Source organism: Oryzias latipes, chromosome 4, assembly GCF_053564925.1.
Source record: "Oryzias latipes strain Hd-rR chromosome 4, Olatipes_Hd-rR_3.1".
Taxonomy (NCBI): domain Eukaryota; kingdom Metazoa; phylum Chordata; class Actinopteri; order Beloniformes; family Adrianichthyidae; genus Oryzias; species Oryzias latipes.
Window position 1 is genome coordinate 27943907 of NC_136240.1, and position 23485 is coordinate 27967391.

General features: G+C 39.1%; 1 protein-coding gene across 2 annotated transcripts in view; it reads right to left on the reverse strand.

The window, feature by feature from the left end:
- efna2b (ephrin-A2b) overlaps positions 1–23485 on the reverse strand; it is a 112302-nt gene that overhangs the window by 13055 nt on the left and 75762 nt on the right. The gene's annotated exons all lie outside the window — the stretch shown is intronic.

Genomic DNA, 23485 nt, shown 5'->3' on the forward strand with positions numbered 1-23485 from the left:
ACCAACAGCTGGAAAATACATAGAACAAAACGTTTTTTCTGTGCAGAACCGAGAAGAAGGCAGGGATGAGGGATTGCAAAAGGAAGTGTTTCCCAGGTTCACTTTTAGTTTTTCATACCTGCATGTTTCACAGCAAAAAACCCACCAGACTCAACACATGGAAGCCATTGATCAGCGGCTCTCTGAGCGTGCGTGTTCCCCTCCAACCCCCCCAGGCCTCAATTAATCACATCTAACTGTTTATCAGAGCATTGTGGTGTTTACAGAAAGGAGACGTGACCCACAGCTGGACACACTTCCTGGCAACCCCGGCTTTCTGAGTTGCCCTGACTTTTCCAACACGTGAAACACAAACTGCATCCCATACAAGCTGGACCAGTCAAAAAAAATAAATGAGAGACAAGTAAACTTGAGTCAGATCATAAATTTTAAAGAACTGGACAAACGATAACAAACTTTAACACTTTAGCTGTTTCTTTAGTTTGAATCTAGCTGGCAGCTCATCAGACGCTCAGTCCATCATCCGACCAGGATTTTAACAAAACAGAAAAGCAGATTTGAATGTTTTAGGCTAGCTCAGTGAAAAAGATAATGAAGAATGAGCAGGAACTCATGCTTGCATTGAAGCCAACATCTTCCTTGCGCTGCTCTGCAAGCACAAAACTGCAAATCTCTGCAGACAACAGAGACGGGCCTCACATGTGGCCGTCAGTGACAGATTGACTCAAGATGAGTGCGCACACATCCATCAGGCGTGACCCGCAGCAGCTTCGTCTTTGGGCCTTTGAGCCTTGCACGGCCTTCTAAACACATAACTCACGTTAAGGGCAGCAGTGAACAGCTGGGCCCCATCTGGCTCCAACCAACAAAAGACAAACCTCAAAATTCCCCCTGACCATCCTGATTTCCAGTCAAGTCAGGGGTTGTTGCTCATTAGTCCTTCTTCTTGTCAGCTCACTTCACTTTCGTGAACATTAGGAGGATCTAAGACATATTCAGTAAAACCCTGGTTTCATTTTTCTGGTTTGTCATCCCAACAGAAAATGGTGCGATTGCACAGGTGACCCAATTAAATAAATAAAATGATCAAGTCAGGGGTGTCAGAATCCAGGCGTGGAGGGCCGGTGTCCAACATTTTCCAACCAACCTGCTATTGAAGCTCCTTATTGCCTAAACACACCTGATCCAGGTAATCAGCAGCAGATGAGGCAGAATTTCTGGAAAACCAGCAGGAGGCCGGCCCTCAAGGTTTAAGTAGAATAATAGACTGTATTATTAGTTGTATTGAATTATTATTCTTAGCTTGGCAAAGATGCCAATTTAACACCGTTCAAAATCTACAAGCTTTAAAATATTTTTTTTTTACCAAGTAGCCTCAAATTGATGCTCGATGAGACAGGAGGCGATGGATGAAAATCTCTAGGAGAAATTTTAATTTGTAGAAGGTAGTACAGGTGATTTTTTTATGGTAAAGTTCAGGAAGGTGGCCTTTTCCTAAGGTCAAAGGTCAGAAAAAATTTAGTTGTGGTTGTAAACTTGACCAGGTGGTTCGTGTGGAATTTCATGAAAATTGCTCAAACTAAAACTTTATTTTCTATATATTTTGCGAAAATATAAAATTCACACAAATTTCACACTAAATGGCAGCCAAAGCTTAGGTCCTGTAGCCATCCCATAATAATAACAAATCATTCTTTGGATCTCACCAACATGTGAGTTTTGGTTTCTTAAGTGGATTTTGGAGGGAAAATTGAGCCCCATACAGTAAGAGAACTTTTTGACGATTTCTCTCGGTGTGATGTCATCTTTTTTGGGGGGAGAGGAGTCGTTCCCATTGTAAAAAATGCATTTTCACAGAGTACTGGGCGTGTGTAAATTTAAGTGAGTTTTTGAGTATGTGGCAGGGGAGAAATCTTTGCTCAAATGCGCAAAAAAGAAAGAATAGCGAAAACAATCAGGTCCTTGCAGTTCGAGACTGCTGTGGGATAAAATTATATTATTTGTCTTTCTACTTTCATTCTATTTTATTTCTAAATAGATGAGAATTAGTGCAAAAATGCAAAGAGTGGGACAGAAATCTGTGGGTAACAACAGCAAAAAGCTTTCTGTCGCCGTAAAACAATTTTCAGCTGGATGTGATGGACCCAGATGCTGGACAAGCTGAAAAAAGTCAAATTTCCCCTTTTTTCTTTATCCCATATTTTTGATCACGGCAACAGCAGTGTGAAGACAGAGCCGCAACAGTTCAACTCCAGAGAGACAAAGAACACAATGAATGAGACAGGAAAACACCCCAAACACAGACACATGGCTGACGTCTACACACTGCCGGCCTGGTTGAGGTAGGTGGCCACTTGCTCCCCCAATTTGGCTTCCTGTAAATGATACAAAGGCAAAATCCAAATTCTTCCCAACCCCTGTTTTTAGTCCTCCAAACAGAGAGTTATGGAAACATAGTCTCTTCGAATTCAGATGATACTCCCACTCGATGACGTCATGAATAGTCGCCGGCAGCTATGTTGGTGCGGAGCTGCTAGCGCTCAGAAAGACATAACAACATCGTTTTTATAACTTTAAAAAGGGGAAGAATTTGGATTCGGCCAAAGTCCCACATTCATTGACCAAGTCTTCACCTTGAATTTAAAGAAATGTGTATTTTAGATCTGCTTAAATGAGAAAAGCGTGACAGGGTTGCACAGTGGTGTAGTGGCTAGCACTCTCGCCTCCCAGTGAGAAGGCCCTGGTTGGAATCCCAGATGGGACCTTTCTGTGTGGAGTTTGCAGGTTCTCCCCGTGCATGTACAGAAACCTGTTTCCTCCCACAGACCAAAAAGATACTTCATAGGTTAATTGATGATTCTAAATTCTCTCAAGGTGTGTGAGTGTGTGGTCTTGCAACAGATTGATGACCTGTCCAGGGTGTATCCAATAGTAGCTGGGATAAGCTCCAGCAACCCTATGACCCCAAAAAGGAAGACAAAGGATAAGAAAAAAATGGCAATTTACAAAAATGAAATCAACTAAAATAATTGTTTTATTTATTATGGATTTGTTACTATTTTGAGAAGAGAAAAATCTCCCTACCCCACAATATTTTAGTTTTAAGCATATTTGTTATATTTGAGAGAAGATCTATCTTTCAGTTGTCAACTCTCCTTTTTCGGTTAATGGAGCTCAGTAACACGTCAGGTCACGTTTGGTGGTTCCAGTCAGCACCACTTTGAAAGACTCAAGTTAGATCCAGAAAACAGGCTGAAACAGGTATGCAGGTCAGAACAGAACACCTGGATGCAGGTAAGAGCAGGCGCTGACAATGAATGTCATTAGTGGCAGCAGCGACTGAGAGACACAGGAAGCATGGCTATCTAAGGACAAGCCCTGGAGCAACCGTGACATTCTGTTGCCCCTACAGCTACGTTCACACTGCCCTGGCAATGCACTTTCAAATGACCATTTTCATGAAAATTCAATGGAAACACGTGTATGCGTGTTTTGGGCTTCTGCATTAAAAACTCTCACATTCAAGCATTGGTGCGCAAGTTTCTGCGATCATTTTAGGGCAAAACATGGGGCAATTGAATGCGAGTTGCAAGTTATACCAGGCCTAACTTGGACCAATCAGGGACTTAGGTTTGATATTGACGTACGAATGATGTTCCCTTTAATTCATGGAACTGCCAACCATTTGAAATTTGATCATGGTGGAAGAATTATACGACAGAAAGTCTTTCATATTTCAGAATAGAGCTGTGAAAGAAAAAGCCTGGAGCTAGATTCAAGACATTTGCACCACTTCTGACATTTTGCACCAGACTAGGTGTGAACGTAGCATTAGCAACTTCAAGCAAATGTTTGTGATAACTGTCACTGATCTGGTGGTTACATGTTGGCACTGGTGTTCAGCAGTGGAGCCGCCATGAGTGTGTGAATGTGTGTGTGCACGGTTGAATGGGACCGTGACTGTAGAGCACCTTAGTTAGTAAAGTGCTACATTCAACTCAGAAACAATAAAGGACTTTTAATGACATCTTTCAAATGTTTTGATGCACTTCAGTTAAGCTAACTTTTACTCAGTTTTTGAGGATCCATTTAGAGGTAAACTGAATTATTTGCTCTGCAAAACCAAATATTCATACCAAAATGAGGGCATTTTCCTTCAGGTGTTTCTGTAGCAGGCCCACCCCACCACACTACCACCCCCATGTTTGACTACTACTAAAAGGTTGTTGTTTTTTTTACTCTTACTGCAACTGGATTCACCTTAACAAAAGTTCTGCTGTATTTCTTTCCTGCTGTTGTTTATAGGTTATTTTATGGACCAGTTGTTGTGTAACTGGGGTCAGTCTGGTTTGCCTGTCCCTCCCGTGAAGGTTAACCACTGAGGATAATTGTAATGAAGTCATGCTTTGTGTTCAGATTGTGTTCTGTCAGGTTTGTTGTTTTCACCTCAGTCACAGTCACACTAGGTTTCAGCTGTCAATCATCCTCAGCTGTTTGTTTCGCTGAATTAGTCCTCCTGTCAGCTGCTTTGTTTTTTTTTGACCGTTTTTGGTTCAGCACTTTCATATTTATTGCATTCCTTTGTGTCATTTAAGTTTTTTTTTAATTAGTTCCTGTTGATAATCCATAAGGCTGTAACGAGTATCTGAGTTCTTGGATATTTGCGATCTGTTCCCAAAAATATGAGTACAGTTATTTGCAACGTCCGAGATCCTGACGATGATTTGTGGTCATCATTATAGTAGACTGTAGTGAAAATACACTTCAGGCAATTTAATTATTGCCCTGAAAGTCAGAATAATGCTGGATTTAAGGACATAACTAAACAAACCAAATGTACTACAGTCATTGGATGTAAATAAACCTTCAAAGTAAAAGTGTCTTTTTCAAAGTAAAAGTATCTTAGATTAGATTAGATTTTATTGTTATTGTCCATAGTTAGTACAATGAAATTAAAGCATCACCATTTCAGTGCAAGAATGACAAAATAACGATATATAATATTAAATAAATCAGTATGTATGACATATACAAGTGTGCAAATATAAACTGTAATATAGAATGTCCAAGATTTGTGTGCAAAATTGCATACAAAAGTATCAGGTTTTTTGTGTATCAAAGGTGATTGAAGTTCAGTTTACTGACATAGGTTCTCTAAAATAATTTGTTTTAAATATGGAAAAAATAACAAATACATTCTAATTAAATATAGAATAGAAAATAGAAGATAATTATGAGTTAAGGAACATTATGAAAATCTTGTTTTTACAGTTATTTTTATTTGAGTGTTGCTTTGTTTTCACTAACAATCTTCTTGTTGTCTTACTCCTGGAACCAGTCAGTGACACTTTTAGAATTGAAAAACCTTGGAGAACATATTCAGGATTTGATGTTCAATGAGCAACAGTGATTTTAATGCTTTGTTTACTGCTGAAGTTACCCAGGAAGTTGGCTGAAAAACGTTTTCTCTTTCTTTCTTTCAAAATATTTGATTTTATCTGTTTGCTTATTCTGATTTCATGTTCTCTATAAACATATAAATGATTATCAAATACATATGACTTCGATTTTTTATTAATTTCTTAAAAAATACACATATTACAATTTATGGTTTGTTGCAACTATTCATACATATGCGGTAAACACAAAAATAAGGCTGTTGGTTTAAAATGCACAACTTAAATTTAAGTATTAAAAATGTATTTTTTTAATTAAATGTGAAAAGCAAAATTTTGTTTTATGTTTGATTTTGGACTTGAATAAATCCAGAACAGACGGAACAAAAATGATGCGGACAGTTGTGTGCTGGTTGTTTCTGACGGTGGGTTTGTGCATGAGCACCTAAGACGCAATCTGGACAACGAAAGAAAAGCATCCTGTGTTCATTGCTGTTAGCATTTTCTTCCGTCTTCAACAGGTTGGTTTACCATAAATATGTTCTTTTGATCACTTGATTTGAGATATATTTAGTGTCTTTATTTATGAGTACTTTAAAAGAAAAATGTAAAGAAACTTTACGGAGCGGATGGAAACTTGAAAGACTTCTGGTTTAACTGTCGCCGCATGACCGTTAAGGCCCGTTCACACCGGGACGAATTTCGCCGGCGATTTTCGCCGACGTTTAACGCCTCGTGACTAAACAAAGGGCACCAATGAGAGTGTGCACACCAACGCGAAAAAACGCCACGCGTCAAAGCGTCAAAAAAAAAAAAACGCCTCGGGTTCGTTTTTTCTTTTGATGCCTCGCGTCGAAATCTATTCGACCAATGAGAATGGCGCTTTTGCACACGTGTCTGGAGCTTCTGAAGTTACAGTAAAACACAACTTGGGGGCGCTCAAACACAAAACTGCCTTGCTGAGCACACATACCAGCGAAGAAGATAGACGCCAGGTAGCGTCTACACTGCCGCGAAGAAATAATGACGGACATTCTAAAATATCCCCGAACCAAGCACCAGTTGGAGCTACTGGTGCTTGAAATATTCATGTTTTCTTTGTATTATTCTGACAAGCGCGTAAATACTTGCCCTCTTCTTCTGAGTGAAAAGCGACTTTAAGAAGCGTAAAGTTGCGCAGCGCCACCTTGTGTACAGGAGTATTTCTGTTTAAATTAAGCGCCATCTAATGTCAGGGAATGAAATTGCATGTTCGCTCGGCTCATCGTCAGCGAAAATCGCCTGGGTGTGAACACAAAAAACGTGGCGAAAAACGCTGGCGAATAACGCCTGGCAAATATTCGTCCCGGTGTGTAAGGGCCTTTACGCTGTGATTCTGGCGCGTCTTTCCCCTGAGCGCTGCCTGGCAGGCACTGTGTTTTGCTATCAATGTGCCCCGTGTAAAAACTTGCAGGCAAAACGTTAAACACTGGTTTTCAAGGATTTTTATGGTGTTTCGGTTTATGATAAGTACAGTTATTTAGTTTAAATTAGTAGAGTATTATATTGAAGTTAACTTAAGCTGTCCAGACTGAACATGTTTATGTTAATGAATGTAGAATGTTGTTTTTAATTTTGTGCATCATAAAATGATGGGAATCATGGTCAGACATTGGCTGATAAGGTGTATTTGTATATATGTTTATGTAAAGATTAGAGATAATACACCTGGAGAATTGAAAGAGTTTTTCAATATTGAACTGGTATGCAATGATTGTATAAGGACTGCAGTTGAAAATGCTGAATGGAAGCTTGGCTCATATGAAAAAAGGGTTTTATGTTAAGTGACTGTAAATAAACAGACGCAATCTGGACGACGAAAGATAAGCATCCTGTGTTCATTACTGTTGGCATTTTCTTCTGTCTTCAACAGAAAATCTATTTTGTTGCTTTGACGCCACTCCTGGTGTCGGTAACAAATTGTGGGGGCTCGTCCGGGATGAGCGTCTCGGCCTGAACAGTCTTTGAAAGGAACGTTTTGGACACGAGGAAAGCGGTCACATTCCAAAACCTCCACCATGTACTGCTGTCTGTTGCACATGTCATACTTCAGCCAACGCACTGCTGCATCGTAAATCTGGTCTTCAGAGCGGACAGTGAGTTCGTCCTGGTGCAGCAGGTGAGTGAGCTGTGAAACATCAAGCTCCAAGAATTCATCCAGTTTGTAAACTTCAGTAAAATGAAGCTGGAAAAAGTCCTCTGCTGCCGACTTCAGCTCAGGGCAGTCCATGCAGTCTGCGAGAGCCGAGATGCCCAAGCAGTTTGTGGGATCTATCTGGCCTTTAAGAAACTCCACACACATCTTCTTGACTGGCTCAATCTGGTACTGGTTAGCTGCATCTAACAATGACTGGACATTGCTGTTGCTGTTGTTTACTGAGATCCTTGCTGTGTAAATAAAGTCAATCAGCAGCTCAATAATCTCTAGCTCAACACTCCTCAGCTCCACCTCATGTGACATGGACTCCCTCATCCTGGTGGTGAACATGCGGCTGAAAAAGTGACTGGCAGCGGCGAGCACTATTCTGCGGGCAGGAAAGTGCTTCCTCCCCTGAACCACGAGGGTCACATCACACGGTGTCACCTGCTGTTCCGGAGCTGAAAGTTCAAGGACAACAAAAGAGAAAAGGCTACGTTGTCTTTAGAAAAAAAAAAATACCTTAAAATAAACAGCCATCCTATTCGAACTATACACCGAAATCTGTTGCTCCAGGTGAACGACTTACCTGTTGAACAAACCCCGCCACAAAAAGCCCAAGCTAAGGCGAAAGGGTCAACAAGGCTCTTGTTGACACCAACACAGATCCAGTCACAAAACTCAAATGAGTCTGATGAGGAAGAAGAGGAACCACCTTACTGGCTGAGATTTCCAAGGGAAACACAGAGGACAGCTGATGGTTTGGTTGATCAACCAGCTTACTACAATGAACCAATGTTGTGTGAAAATGCTAACGCTGACCTTGAAGAATCCGAACCAGCTGAACTTGTATCTGAGAGGAATAGTTTCACTGTGGGAGAGCAAAGGAGGCAGAATGAAAGCCTGCCATTCATAGACCAGCCTCTACAACAAGATGACAATCTTCCTCAGATTGACGAAGAAGAAGATATCCAAAGTCACTCATCACCCGTATTGAGGTAATCTACCAGAAATAGGCGCCCTGGTCAGATATTCACCTACAGTTGGCTCAAGTCTTATCTAGAAGACAGGAAATATTTTGTTGAAATTGGGAGTTGTGTCTCAGACTACATGGCCTTGACTTGTGGTGTGCCCCAGGGATCGATCCTGGGACCCCTTCTGTTCAACCTCTACATGCTGCCACTAGGGCAGTTAATACGCAGTAATAACATATCTTATCACAACTATGCAGATGATACTCAGATCTATGTGTCACTGACAACAGGTGAATATGGGCCGGTGGATTCACTCAGCCACTGCCTCCAACAGATCAGTGCGTGGATGCAGAACAACTTTCTCCAGCTAAACTCAAACAAGACCGAAGTTATTATTTTTGGCCCACAGAAACAAAGAGAAAGTCTCAGCAGCTACCTTCATTCTCTGTCTCTTAAACCCTCAAATCAAGTCAGAAATCTAGGGGTAATCATGGACTCTGACCTGAACTTTAACAGCCATATCAAGTCAGTAACATCAGCGGCATTTTACCATCTGAAAAACATTGCCAAAATCAAAAACATAGTGTCAAAGCCAGACCTGGAGATACTTATTCATGCATTTGTCTCCAGCAGGTTAGACTACTGTAACGGCCTGCTCACCGGCCTCTCCAAACGAGCTGTAAAACAGCTTCAGTACATCCAGAATGCTGCTGCTCGAGTCCTGACCAGAACCAGGAAGTATGATCACATTAGTCCTGTGCTCAGGTCACTGCACTGGCTCCCTGTACCTCAAAGAATAGACTTCAAAGCAGCTATGCTTGTGTACAAGTCTCTCCATGGCCGAGCACCAAAGTACATCTCTGACATGTTAGTGCCATATGAACCATCTCGTACTCTGAGGACCTCAGGGGCCGGCCTCCTGTTGATTCCCGGAGTCAGAACTAAACAAGGGGAATCAGCGTTTCAATATTCTGCAGCTAAAATCTGGAACAGCCTCCCTGAAGTCGTAAGACAGGCCTCTTCTGTGTTCATGTTCAAATCTAGACTTAAAACATTTCTGTTTAGCCGTGTATATGACTGAAAGGTCCTATCTGCACTTTTCTTTCCTTTCCTTCCTTTATTTTTAAATCAGTTTTCAATTTTTTTTTTTTCTTTTCTTTTAAAGTAAATTTTATGTTGATTATTTCTATGATGTATTGTGATTTTAATGCATTCTTCTGTTTTGTGAAGCACCTTGAATTACTTTGTGTATGAATTGTGCTATACAAATAAACTTGCCTTGCCTTGCCTTGCCTTACAATGCCATTGGCCAGCCATCCTATCAACTTCATACTATAATCAATGCAGTAGCAACTCAACTAACACCCTACAATTACAATTACCCACAAACGCATTTCTATTCAGTTCAGCCTAGTACTTTTACTTCACAAATATACCCAACGCTTTACCATCCAGTCTACTGCTTTTAGTTTTTGTATGCAGGGTACATGTTTTCAATTTGAACGTTTCATAGTTCTAAAGAGATAGTTTTGGAAGGAAAAAAAGGTAATCCAAGTTGAGGCCATGTGCAAGTGTCGGGAGCCCCTTTTGTTTGTAGGGGAGTGTAGTAAACACAAAAATAAGGCTGTTGGTTCAAAAAGCATCCTGTGTTCATTGCTGTTGGCATTTTCTTCTGTTTTCAACAGAAAATCTATTTTGTTGCTGTGACGCCACTCCTGGTGTCGGTAACACATATTTAGATTAAATAGTAAGAATCCTGGTTCAGGCGTGGGGTCGCCACCTAATAATTCACACCTGCTGCATCAGGGACATCGATACATGACTTCCACCTGAACACAGTGAAATTTGCCCTTGAATTTGTACAAATATTTGTTTAAATACAAGCTTTTTCTGTAGTCAGTTCTTGTTTTGGCTTAGATTATTTCCTTTTTGATTAAAAACAAAGTTATCAAAGCTGATGAACTTGCCCATCCAAACTGAAATCCACTTTTTGTCGTTAGTGAGCTGATGCAGCGCTTAGAGCTTCTGTTTTATCCTCGCAGCTGCTTTGCTCCTCTTTTGCTGTAATTTACATGTTTAATCAAACATGCCGCCTGTCATACTTTGACAGATGAAACTAATAATCTAACAAAACAAACAAATCAAACTTTGCGTCCGTCTGAATATTCATGGAGCTCAAAGAACGGAAAACTAAAATTTATCATGCAGAAGCGGGAGAGGGGTGCAAGCAAGGTCATTCCAACAAATTAGTAGCGTTTTTTTGTTTTTTGGTAATAAAATTTGGACAGACTGATTTGGTTTCTTCTGATCAACCCAACATGACTGAGCTGAGTTTTATAATTGTTGCTCCTTTTTAATTCAGAATCATTTAACAAGAAAACACTTGATTAGAGTGTTTGGTGAGGGGAGGAGCTTAGCTTCAAAGGAAATCAGATTCATCTAAACGCCTAAAAATTAAATGTCTCATTATAGGCTAAATTTATGGAACATGTTTCCTTTTTTTTATATTTAAAAATATGTAAAGATTTTTATTTTTTTCAACAGTTTTACATTTCCTCTGAGATTTTCTTCTTACTACTAAAATAATGCCAGTCTAAAAAGTCCTTTTTAATGTGAAGATTCTTAAGTTCCTCTACCAGAGCAGTTTTTCTCTGATTCAAAGTATTTTTGACCCAAATTACTAGTGAACAATCATAAATCCGGGACATTGCTGTATTTTCTCGGGATGTTTGATTAATGGTAAAAACAAAAAGAAGACGTAGATGAAAGTTTAAAGCTTCTTTGAAACCTGAAAACTTAACAAATTTCATGTTTATGCCTCTCTCAAATCAATTTAAAGCATCAGCTTCCTGATAAATGGGCAAAGTGGCATTTTTATTGCACAAGTGGGGCCCGTGTACAACTATAATAACATTTTAAGTTTCTTTTCAGAGGTTGAATGCAGAACCGCAGCGCTGATTATTCCCATTTGACATGAACGCAGCATCAGTGTCCTCCTTATTGAGTTTGGGGTTGGCGAATGAGAGCAGCTGCTGCGTCACCGAAGAAACATCCTGCCGGAGGAAAACGATCCCAGCGATGAGAGAGGACAGAGAGATGCGTCTCTCCTCCGCCTCGCCCTCTCCATCTTTTCTAACACCATTAGCAAAGTGGAAACTAACTCGGTTAGCTGAAGGATCGGGTGACGGTAACGGCCCAGAGAGCAGGCGATGCGTTCACTGAACTCTGTCCTCTCAGCTCTCACATCATTACTCATCACTCTAATGGACAAAGGCTCTCTGACCGTCCCAGCTGGGTGAGCGGGGTCACCACCTTCATCAACATTAGCTTCATCTTTAGAGCTCCAAAGATTAGTTGATTAATTGATTGGAGGACTAACACACACGAGAAAATTAACATCCAAGCGAGAACTGAAACCCCAGGAAGTACAGGGTCGAATTAGAGCTACGACATCAAGACTTATTACGGTGCTACACTGAAACAACAAAAAATAAATGAACATTAAAATGTTCCAACTTTAGAGAAAAATTCAAAGTGAAGACATTTTCACATGAATGTTTATGTAAGGGTTAATGGCCAACGAAGTGTGCGTTTATTACTTTTTAACGCACGCCGTGGAAGCCTGAACCGTCCGACGCGAAGTGTGTTAAAAAGTTATAACCGCACACTTCGAAGGCCATTAACCCGCTTATACCATGGTCACTTACAAAAGCAATACATATTAACCGGGTTTTAGTCCTTAATTCTTGTTTTTTTTTCCGATTTGGATCGCTTTTGTCACAAAAAGCGATGCGCTGCATCACGTAACATATAGTCCGCGTCGCGCAGCACCACCGCTGCAGTCAAGATTCAGCGATATATATATGCTGATCGTCCCGATGGATTGAATAAAGCATCAGTTCAGAGAGAAAGTTCATCTCTTACCGCTTGGTTTTGTCCAGATGATGAAGCAAAAGGTTGTTTTAAAGAAGCCGGCGCAGTGATACAAAACATTTAAGCTAGCTGACCGGAACTTCTTTTTTCACCGTGCGGTTATCAGATTTTAATGCACACCCAGCAGCCAATCATAATCGAGTATTCAACCGGACCATGGTATAAATATTTCTAAGACATTGAGTCTTAAGTTTAAGGCCAAAACTTAAATAAAGCTATGTGCTTTTATTACATTAAGCTTTGATGAACATTGCTTTGTTTACATTTTTAATTGTGTTGACTTGCTTTATAAAGAAAGATGATGATGAAGAGAAATTTGAATGCAGAAGCCCGAAACATGCGTTTCTGTGCGTTTACATAGACTTTTCATTGGAAGTGGCCACGTTGCCAAGGTTGGTGTGGTTTAGCGTTACACAAATGATAGACTGATTTTTTTTTCTGCAAATTTTGGCTTATTTGTGCCTTTAAATGTTTTTACAAGTTAATACATTTCTACCCTTTGTAACTCAAATCCCCAATTTCTATGTTTAAATATTCACAGAACAGCATTTCATGGATCCCACACTGAGAAGTCTCAGAAACCCGCTGATGGCTTTGAATTATTTACATCTAAAAGTAAAATGACTTTTTTTCAAAATACTTTGATATCTGAAAAAGATTATGTATTTTGAAGAAAGGCTCTCTCTTTCTAAGCTTGAAACTAAAACCTTCACAAAGTTGGATGTGGAAACATTTCAAATGTTTGGTTGAACCCTGAAATATTTTCGTGGGAAAAATAAAAAGTTGCAAACTGCGTTAAATGGTCTTCATCTTCTTTTTCTCACCCCACCACCACCATGGCGTGTCCACAGTAAAGTCGCACTCACATCGGGGGAATCGGTTTCCTGTGTAAAAACCCAAAGAGGGTTCTGTGTGGCTGCTTCATCACACCATTGGTGGTCCAGAGCTGTGGACTCCAGTGCAGAACAAATCTGGAGTCAGATCAAATGTGCCAGGAAAGGATCCTCCTATGACATTAATGTGTATTGTGTCATTGCTAAAAACTGCTTGATGTAAAACTAAATGCAAAACACTTGGTGATTTGCAAGACAGGATATATGTTATCCTGCACATTTAGTCATTTAGCTCAGTATAGCTTCAGATCAGGATCCGCTTAAAATGAACGAAAAACAAGTTTGTACATTTGGGAAAAAGTAAAGAAAAATTGTAGGAACACACTGTAAACTGGAAGTAAATATTGTAAAATAGACATTGTACATTTGAAATAAAAAATAGTTTTAAAGTTAAAAGAAATAGAATAAACATTGTAAATTTGAGACTTCAATAAAAAAAAGATAATTTTTCATTTTTAACAGCTGCCGTTTTTATTTTCAAGTTAGAGTGGCATTTCAGTCCTGAATTTACAGTTTCAATTCAGACTTTTCACCTTTGCTGTTCAGCCTAGCTATACATGGGGGCGGGGCTTTGAGCCCATAATATCCAGTGACAGAAGTTAGCGCTGATATTGCTCTCCATTTTTGTTGCACCGCTAATGTTAGGTTGGCGGTGTGAGGGGCTGTAAGCTAGCAGGAGAGAGTGTAAACTGATGGATGACGGGAAGTTGGGACAGGCTTACTTCCCGCCAACAGTCCCGCGCACAACTCAGAGATGATTTGCTAAAGAACTGCCGTTCTGCATAATCTATGTCCTAGAAAACAACACTTATTTTTAATTAGTGACTAAAAAATGCATAATCATAATTAAAAGACCACTGGGAATGCTTTCACAATAGATCAAAAGATGATTGCAGTGGCACTTTAAGCTCGGCAAAACCCTTTTTTCTCCCCACGTGTTCTCCTTTGCATTCTCTGTTGGGTGATAAATCAACATGGTATCCACACTTAGGCACTGATCTTTATAAGCGATGTTCAGGGACAAGCTCCCATGCTGCTGTGGTAGAGATGTAAACAAAACTCAACCCCGAAGAAGAACCCCAACCCTGTACCTTCACAGAGGCTGGATTCCGGACTCATAGCTGATTTTGGCTGCTGTGGGGACAAAAAAACTCCAATGTATTTAAATTAGGAATCCTCGCTGGAAATTCTGATTAGACTGGGAAAATCCAAACCCAAGTTCAGAGAAAAATTGTCATTTATAAGCCAGTTCTAACAAAAAGAAAGATCTAATCAAAACACACATACGGGAACGCATGGTGATGCATTGTCGCTCGCTAACAACAATGAACGCATGAATGATTTTTATGAAACTGTAAATCAGAGTGGAAGTGGATAACGATCAGAAATGTGGTTTGAATGAAAAAGCCTTCGTACTTGTGTGAGAACGGTTTTGTTTTGGGCCTTTCTTTCCCTTTTTCCTCTCATCCTGTCATCAATAAAGTTACAAATCATTTTCTGCTGTACGTGTTAGAATCCAGAACTCAGCAGGGCTGAGGTCTGGATGAGGTCATGTTCCGCTTCAAAACATTTAACAGGTGTCAACATCTAAAAAGCGTTCCTACATTTGTCCCGATTCTTTACTGCTGCTTTCTGTTGTTCTAATTGAAACATTTGTTTTCCTTGTGTGTGTGTGTGTGTGTGTGTGTGTGTGTGTTTTTGTCCTGCAGCAGCAGCTGTATGGAATCTCTTTTCATACATTAAGTTTCCATCCACATCTGTAAAACCAGAGCTCCCTGCATGCCTGAGTGTGATTTACTGTTTAATCTGTGCGGGTTTATGAAGGCCGGGAGGATTAGATCCAGGTCTGGTGTGGACGGGGCGGGTCAGGGTCATTCATCAGCATTTCTGACAGAACGGAGATACCAAACTGAGCAGAAGTTACCCGCTGACAGATTAATGATCCGATCCACTCAGACAGAATCAACACCATGTTCATGGGAACTCTAAGGAGAAGAACTGTGTGGATTCTGCTCAGGCTGCCTTAACTCAGAGACTGGTAGGAGAACTTCAGGTTAATTAACACTGTTTACACAAGGCGCATGAAAAACTACGGAAACCAGAACCACATTTAACCACAAAATGTTAAATAGTAAAGAAAGTCGAAGCTACATTTATCACCTAATTTAAGTTTGGAACCAAACCAGCACAGACCAAGAAAAACGCTTCAAAGGAAGTTAGCATTTTTGAAAATCAAATAAATCATTTTAATAATACATAATCAAAGAAACCTTGTTACTTTTTTTCATTCATTTTCTTGACCGTTTTTCCCTTTCGGGGTCACGGAGCTGCCGGAGCCTATCCCGGCCACTTGTGGGCGAAGGCAGGGGACAACCTGGACAGGTCGCCAGTCTGTCGCAGGGTAGAATGTCCACAAACACACACCCATTCACTCTCACTCTCACACCTAGGGACAATTTAGAGTTGCCAATTAACCTATGAAGCATGTTTTTGGACAGTGGGAGGAAGCCGGAGACCCCGGAGAAAACCCACGCATACACGGGGAGAACATGCAAACTCCACACAGAAAGGTCCCCCATTGATCTTGTGTTTTTTCATGTCCCCCAGCCGGGACTTGAACCGGAGGCCTTCTTGCTGTGAGGCAAGAGCGCTAACCACTGCGCCACCGTGCAGCCATAACCTTGTTACTGATTGGATAAATACGGTGGCCCTGAAGTGCAAATCACACCGACAAATCACTCATCGCAAAAACAGTTCAAAGATCACAATGACAATTTAAACTAATAAAGAATAAACTATTTTACATTTTAGAAATTAAAATAAAATTCAAGAAACCAAAATGTAATTCCAACAAAAATGAAATAAAATAAACAGGAAACGTTTTGGAAGACAAACCTAATTTCCAGAAATCTAAATGAAATGTCAAAAAATAAAACAAACTAAGAAACTGGAAAAGATGATTGGATGATTGTGTTTGTTTACCCTTTCAACTGGAAATTATTTGGCCTGTGGCGGAGCTAGAACATTTTACATTGGGGGGGTCAGAAAACTTTGAAAGGGTGGTCATTACAAATGAAAGACGCAACAATATGTATTTTAAACAGTTTTATTATTGTAATTGTGATTAATAATATAACAGCAGTTTTTTTTAGCTGAGGTGATATTACTATTGTTATTTTTGGTGAATTTTGCAATGCTTCAAGAGGTTTTATTTCTTAATCTTTGTCAATAATCAAACTTATATTGACACAAAAACAGGGGGGTAAAATGGAAGGTCGTTGCTTTTTCTTCTGGGGGCAGCTGCCCCCTTGCCCTCTTGTAGCTCTGCCCCTGCATCGCAAAACCTTCCAGCAGAAGATATTTCATTAAACTTCTGATCACAGCAACTAAAAGGTTTTTTTTAATGCTTAATCATCTCTTTACCACAGTTCAGTTAAACATCCTTCTGCTTTCCCTCTTCTTCAAAACTCAAACGTCATCGTCCAATCAGCGATGTCCCATAGGTTTCTTCTTTTGTGTTTTATTTTTTTATATTTTTGACTTCTGGAAATTGCTTTTTTTTTCTGAAAGTTTTTTTTTTTTAAGTTTTGGTTTCTGGAATTTAGTTTTGATTTTGCACAGTCCTTTTGTCTTATTAGTCTTTGTTTTGCTTTTTTTAATTGTCGTTTTGATCTTTAACATGTTTTTATGTTGAGTGATTTGTCAATGTGATTTGCACTTCATGGCCACCGTAGATATGGTTATATTTGCACAAAGTAAAATTTTAAGTTTGATCACAAACCCACATTGATAACTTTGTAATAGTTCTAGACCAAAATATAGATCAAAACCCAACCTGTACTGAATCAGGTCATTATCAAAGACCAAATCAATTGTTCTACTTTTTGAAGTTGTTACAACTTTTAGATCGCTCACTTTTCAATCAGTTCTGTTTTTCAAAGTACAGCAAAATGTATTTATGTAAAGTAAACGTTATTCCAGGGTAAGGTTTATAAATGGTGCAGAAACAGACACTATTTAAATATAAGTAGATTTCTTTAAATTTGAGAACGTGTTCTCTCAAAAAAATTAACAAAGATTTAAATTCAAATTCAACTTTATTTATAGAGCATGTTTCCTGCTACAGAAAACCTCAAAGTCCTTTACATAAATAAATAACTATTGAAAAGCATAGTAATGATAGCACTTAAAATACACACATTGTACAAAAGCAAACAGTCCATAAAGTCAAATTAAAACATGACAAAATGTAAAAACTACTCAAAAGCTGAGCTAAAAAGATGAGTTTTGAGTTTGAAGATATGGTACTGCAACTGAAAAGGGTTCAATCCCAGGAGGACCATTACCCTGCCTGTTGGCATCAACCCCTGCCTTTACTGCCATTCATGATCACACCTGGTTCAGGCAGTAGGTGGAGCTCAGATACCTTAAAAAATCTGTTCACCAGTCATCAAGCACTCGGATTGGACACTCCAATGAGTGACAATATCCAGTTATCTTAACTCAAGGCAATATTACACCAGAATCCAGTGTTTGGGAGCCTTCTTTCACTCATCAGCAACACAAAGTACTGTTTAACATCACAACAACTACAGGTTGGACAATTTTTTCTACCTCTTTAATGGTTCAAAGGAAACAAGTGGCTTATAAAAGGTGGAACACTGACAGGAGAGAGGAAAGCAGACAGGAGGGTAAAGGACAAGGATTTGGTTTTTCTGGCAAACCCAGTCATGGCAACAAGTCTGACGACATCTGTGTTTTTCTTGCAAATAAAGATACCACTCCATTGACATGATGATAATCCTTATCCACCATTGCAAGAATACTAGCAATGAACCGAATCATTTCCAGTAGAGTAGTAAAAGAAGATGAAGCCCCTCCCTGCTTGACCAATGTGAACACCATAGCTGATGATCCACATCTGTACCTCAAAGTGCATTTCCAGTTTTTTCTTAGGTTTAAGCATCTTACATTATTTCCACACTAGTGTCAAATGTCAAATTAAAGAATTTCTTAAGAGAATATTTAATGCGGTTGTTTTATTTTGTATGTATTTGTCCTTAATTAGGACTCCCATGTTTGGAAAGGCACCACTAGAAAACCATTCATGTCATGCATCTGTTTTAAATAACAATGTTCCACATGTCTGGACAAAAGCTGGCTAACAGACAAATCTGTAAGTTAAAATACAGAAGCGTGAGTTTTCCTATAAGAGCTGTAAAAATGGATCTTCACTGAAACACCACACTTTAGCTCTCTCCGGGCATCTCAACATTATTTTTGACAATAAACGTCCTTACACATCTCAATTTTGAACATTTATGAGACTTTCTTTGATTTTTACTCTAATAGAATTATTAACGTTTTTTAGTGCAATATTCCCAAAAAACAAGGTATTGGTCATAGTCAAAGTCTAATTTAAAAAAAAGCTTAGATGTATGACAGAAAAGTACTTGAAATATAGCAAAACAGATTAAAAATGCTTCAATGAAATCAAATGATTTTTGGTTTGCAAACACGGTTAAAAAAAAAATCCAAAATTCTTAGTCAGTGCACGACACCAGACTTTTTTTGTCCTAATCTTAGCTTAAAACATAATTAAATAATATATCAACACTAAATGCTTATTGCTTGAGCTAAAATTCAAACAAGGTAAAATAGAATTCCCTGAGAAAATCCTAATAAAAATTCTAAACACAGAGAAAAAAATGAATCTAATAAAAATAAGACGAAGGAGACTTTCTTAAATGTTCACTAAAGACTAAAATACTCTTCAAGAGCAGAAAAATATCAACATTTTCTGTGTCTTCTGGGTTTGTCAGTCATGGCGTTGTGCAGTAATCCAGTTGTATAACATCATGCAAACTGTTATTAAATTAGACCTGATGATGGTGTAGGATTTTCCCACAGGAACAGAATACAGCAGCTTTATTATTTCTGTCCGTCAGTCACATGGTAGATGCCCTCTGGAGATATGCTGCAGACCATTGTGCTCCTCTGTGTAAACGTAATGTGACTCTGTCCTTACAGGCTCGGCTACAATGCTCACAGTGTTCTGTTCTGGTCCAGACAAGAGGATACAAGCAGGAAGACAAAACTATCTGATGTGCTGTCTAAAACCTGATCCGACCAACCAAACACACTTTCTGGGGGTTTGTGTAAAGAGAAAGCCCTGTTTTCCCTCACTGCACCGCCCCTATCAAGAACTCAAAAACCCAAACAAACCCACAGATGAGATAAAACACATTCATTCACACCAAGATTTACTCCTTTGTTTAAAAAGCTAAATGGAGTTGATTACATCCTGAGTACAACAGAGGAGCATGTATGACTGTGAGCTTGTTCAGGAGAAGTTCTGCAACTTGTTAATAAAAGTTTTGGTTGACAAATAAGAATTAGTCGCAGTCCTCAGAGTTGCCTCATTCATCTAAGCTAATGTTAGGAGCTTCCTGCCTGCTGCCACTGACAAATTTCCAGGTGCAGCTACATGCCTGCAGGGTTTTTAGTTTAGTCAGCAAGGGATTGGGCTTTGGCCTTCGTACAGAGAACGTGTAGGTCTCATGAAGTAAAGACTTCTGGATCTTCTGCCAAAATAAACAAAATTGGTACCTTCAAGCCTGCGAAATTCTTCTTTTGTCAGTCGAGGATGTAGTCTATTATATTAAAAATGTCTTGATTGGATTCCTTAAGTGCCTCAAGCTACGTTTACATAGGGCATGTGATGTGCATTCACGTGGGTTCTCAAACACGCATTAAGCGTTCACAATGGACAAACAGGGAAGTGCATCTTCTTATTCTTTTTCTACTGTAGCACACCTAAAGTTGGAAGAGGCTTGGTGCGAAATGTCAACGCGGCACAGGCTCTTTCTTTCACAGCTCTGTTCCGATTACTGAAAGACTTGGTGTCATTTCACTGAGCACAATCCACAATTATTAATGTCTGCTTGATCAATTTTCACATGGTTCCTACTTCCGGTTAATTAAAAGGGATGCCATCCACTCGTCACTACCAAATCGAGTCCTTGACAGGTCAAATTTTGACCTGGTTTAACTTTTGAAAGGCATTCAATTGCTGCACGTTTTGTACGTAGCACCCGAAAACTGTCTTAAAAGTATGCGTGAATGCGAAATGTGCATTTACACAGACTTTTTCTTAAGGGGCCACTTGAACAAGTATTTCCGAGGGCGCCGTGAACGTGATGAAGGTGAAACCAAAGGACAATGCAAGGATGGTTGGGGTTTAACTGCAAAATTCCTTATTGGATTTGCTTTCATTTGGCAAGTTCTTGAGTCGATGGCATTGACGATTTCATCAGATATTGATACATTTTTCAAATTTCAATTCAGACACTAACGTATTCAGTTTTGAGTTCATAAAGTGAATTAAATGAAATAAAGGTGGATCCATTAAGTTCATAATTCTTCCAATAAAACCTAATAGAAAGGCTGTTTATGTCTAGAAAATAAAAGAGCTCACTGAAGGAAAACTGATCCATGTTCTTTTTTTTTTTCAATACAGCCTTAGTACATACCATAAGACAAGTGCAGCTTCTTGTGTTCCTATGATTCTCCGGCATAAGTGCATCATTAGACATCACTCCGGTCTGTTTTGGACCATGGTCATTTGGACCATAAGTCCCAACCTTCCTGACACTTTTATAGCCAAATGTTTTTATGAGATATAGCTTTTCGTTTTTTTGAGGGTTTGGTGATTTCATCACAGGGTGACAATGTGCACAAATGTCATGACAGGATTTGTGGCCCACAAAGTGTCGCTTTTAGGTAAATGTATCACTTAATGACAAAAAAAGGCTTTAAAAACAGAATAAAGAGTGCAGTACGGAGTTGAAACAGGGTTCCTTTTTCCACTGCTCTGCTTCAGTTAAAGGTTCACAGAAATGTTTCACTGGGAAAAGGTTATGGCCTCGTGGGAGAGATTATATCACTTGGTTAGCCTGGGAGCACCTTGGCATTCTTTGCAAAAGCTGGACAATTTGTAGTCGGTGTCAATGTGCATTTCTTTTTTTTCTGTTATCTATTTTAAACATTTTCCGATTTTACTGTCCATTTTATGTTTTCTGGATGACTGTGGTGTTGCAGAGTAGTTTTTAAATGATATTTTATTTAATGTGTTATTTCTCTACCTAGACTCTTTCTTCTGATCAGAATGTTATGAAATTGTCTCCATACATGTTTTAAGTCATAATTCTAAGAACTGCATTACTACTAGCCATTTGAGTGCATGTACAGCAGGGGGCGACACACTTTCCAAAAAAGCAATAAACAACTGAAGCAAATAAAAGTTTTCCTGAATACTACAAAAAACAAAAATCATCCTTTGTGAAACATACTTAGTGTCATGTTGCAGTGGCACTGGGCTGTTTGCAGTGAGGCCACAGCAGGACCTTGGTTCTGACGGGCTGAGCCATGCTGTAAGATTCCAGAGCGCTGTAATATTCAGAAAATGTCAGATCATGTTAGCGAAACATGTTCCACGCAGCGGCCACATGTTCCTTGTAACACGACTCCTACTTCTTTCCTGTGGTTTCCACAGCGACCCATGACAGACTTTATTCCAGGCCTCTCCTTTGGTGTACATTTTATGCAGTTGTGAGGACAAACCCCTCATGTGTGACCAAGTACCGAGCAAATGTTGATGCTGTTGATGACATTTAGTTCTGCTATTGCAATCTCAATATATTATTTTTAGTTAAAAGTTGATTTTAGATTTAGATTCCCTGTTATACACAATACCCTACGGAGCCCTGCACATGACATTAAAAAAATATATTTAAATCACTCCCGAAAATTAAAAACGTGTGGTCACAAATTACCCTTTTGTGTGCCAAATGTAGCAGTTAGGGTGCACACATTAACATTTGGTGTGCACAAAGTAGAATTTTAGTATCAGTTCCTACTAAAACTACTGCAAAGTGCAAATCTTCGCGCACAAAATGCTAATTTGTGCTCATAAAATTCTAATTAATAGCCTACCTACAAAATACTAATTTATGTGCAAACAAATGGTAATTTTTGTGCACAAAATGCTCATTTGTGCCCCCAAAATTTTGTCCACAAAATACTATTTTATACTTACAAAATGCTATTTTTGTGTGCACATAAAGCTAATTTGTACCCACGAATTGCTAATTTGTGCACATTCAATTTTAATCAAAACCTACAAAATGCTAATTTATGCTCAAACAAAAAGTAATTTGTGGCAACAAAATGCTAATTTTTTCACACAACTAATTCATTCACATACATGTTTAACTTGAAGAAACAATTAATTTGTTTGTTTGTTTTTGCAGTTTTTTGCTTTTGCTAACACAGAGAGTGCCATTCTTTAAACCAGCCCATCAACCGATTGAACTATTTTCTCAAATACGTCCCTCTCTGGCGTAATCCTAAAAACACAATTTGTAGGTAATGTTCAATTTGCAAACTCTAAGTCTACTCTTTGCATAACACATGGTACATTGTCACTTTCAAAACATAGTTGACATTCACAACATACAAGATGCAAAAAGTTAACACAAAGAGGGAAAACTCAAACTTTATTCTAACACAAAAGTCCCCATGAACACACAAATCAAAGCTGAAGACACTTGTTACAAATCAACAGCAGTGAAGCAGTTCTGGAACTATTGAAAGGCTTTTCAAAGAGGGATAACAGGCCAACACAAGGGAGACCTAGACTCAGACCTGTACCAAGAACCAAACCCACACAAAGACTCAAACTTAGACAATCACAAACTCACTAAAACCTGTTGCAGGCCATGTACATTTCAATTGAGTCTTGTAAAGGCAGAATCACACAAAATCCTTTTTCCTCGTTGTCTAGCTAGGATGAACAATGCCTGTGATGTGGAGGAAGTCCTTTGGTCTGACACTGCACAGACACAAGACTGTACAATCAATGATAGCCTAGATTTGCAGTAAAAATCAATTTAAAATCACAAATACTATTTTACTCCAATTTGTTTAGGGGGATCTTTACCATTCTTTATATACCATTAGTGTCACATGTTTTAGTGTGTTGGGTTTGCTCTGTGTTTTGACATCAGAGTCTTCATTGTGACCTCAAAGTCAGCTGCTGACTAAAAAGTCGAG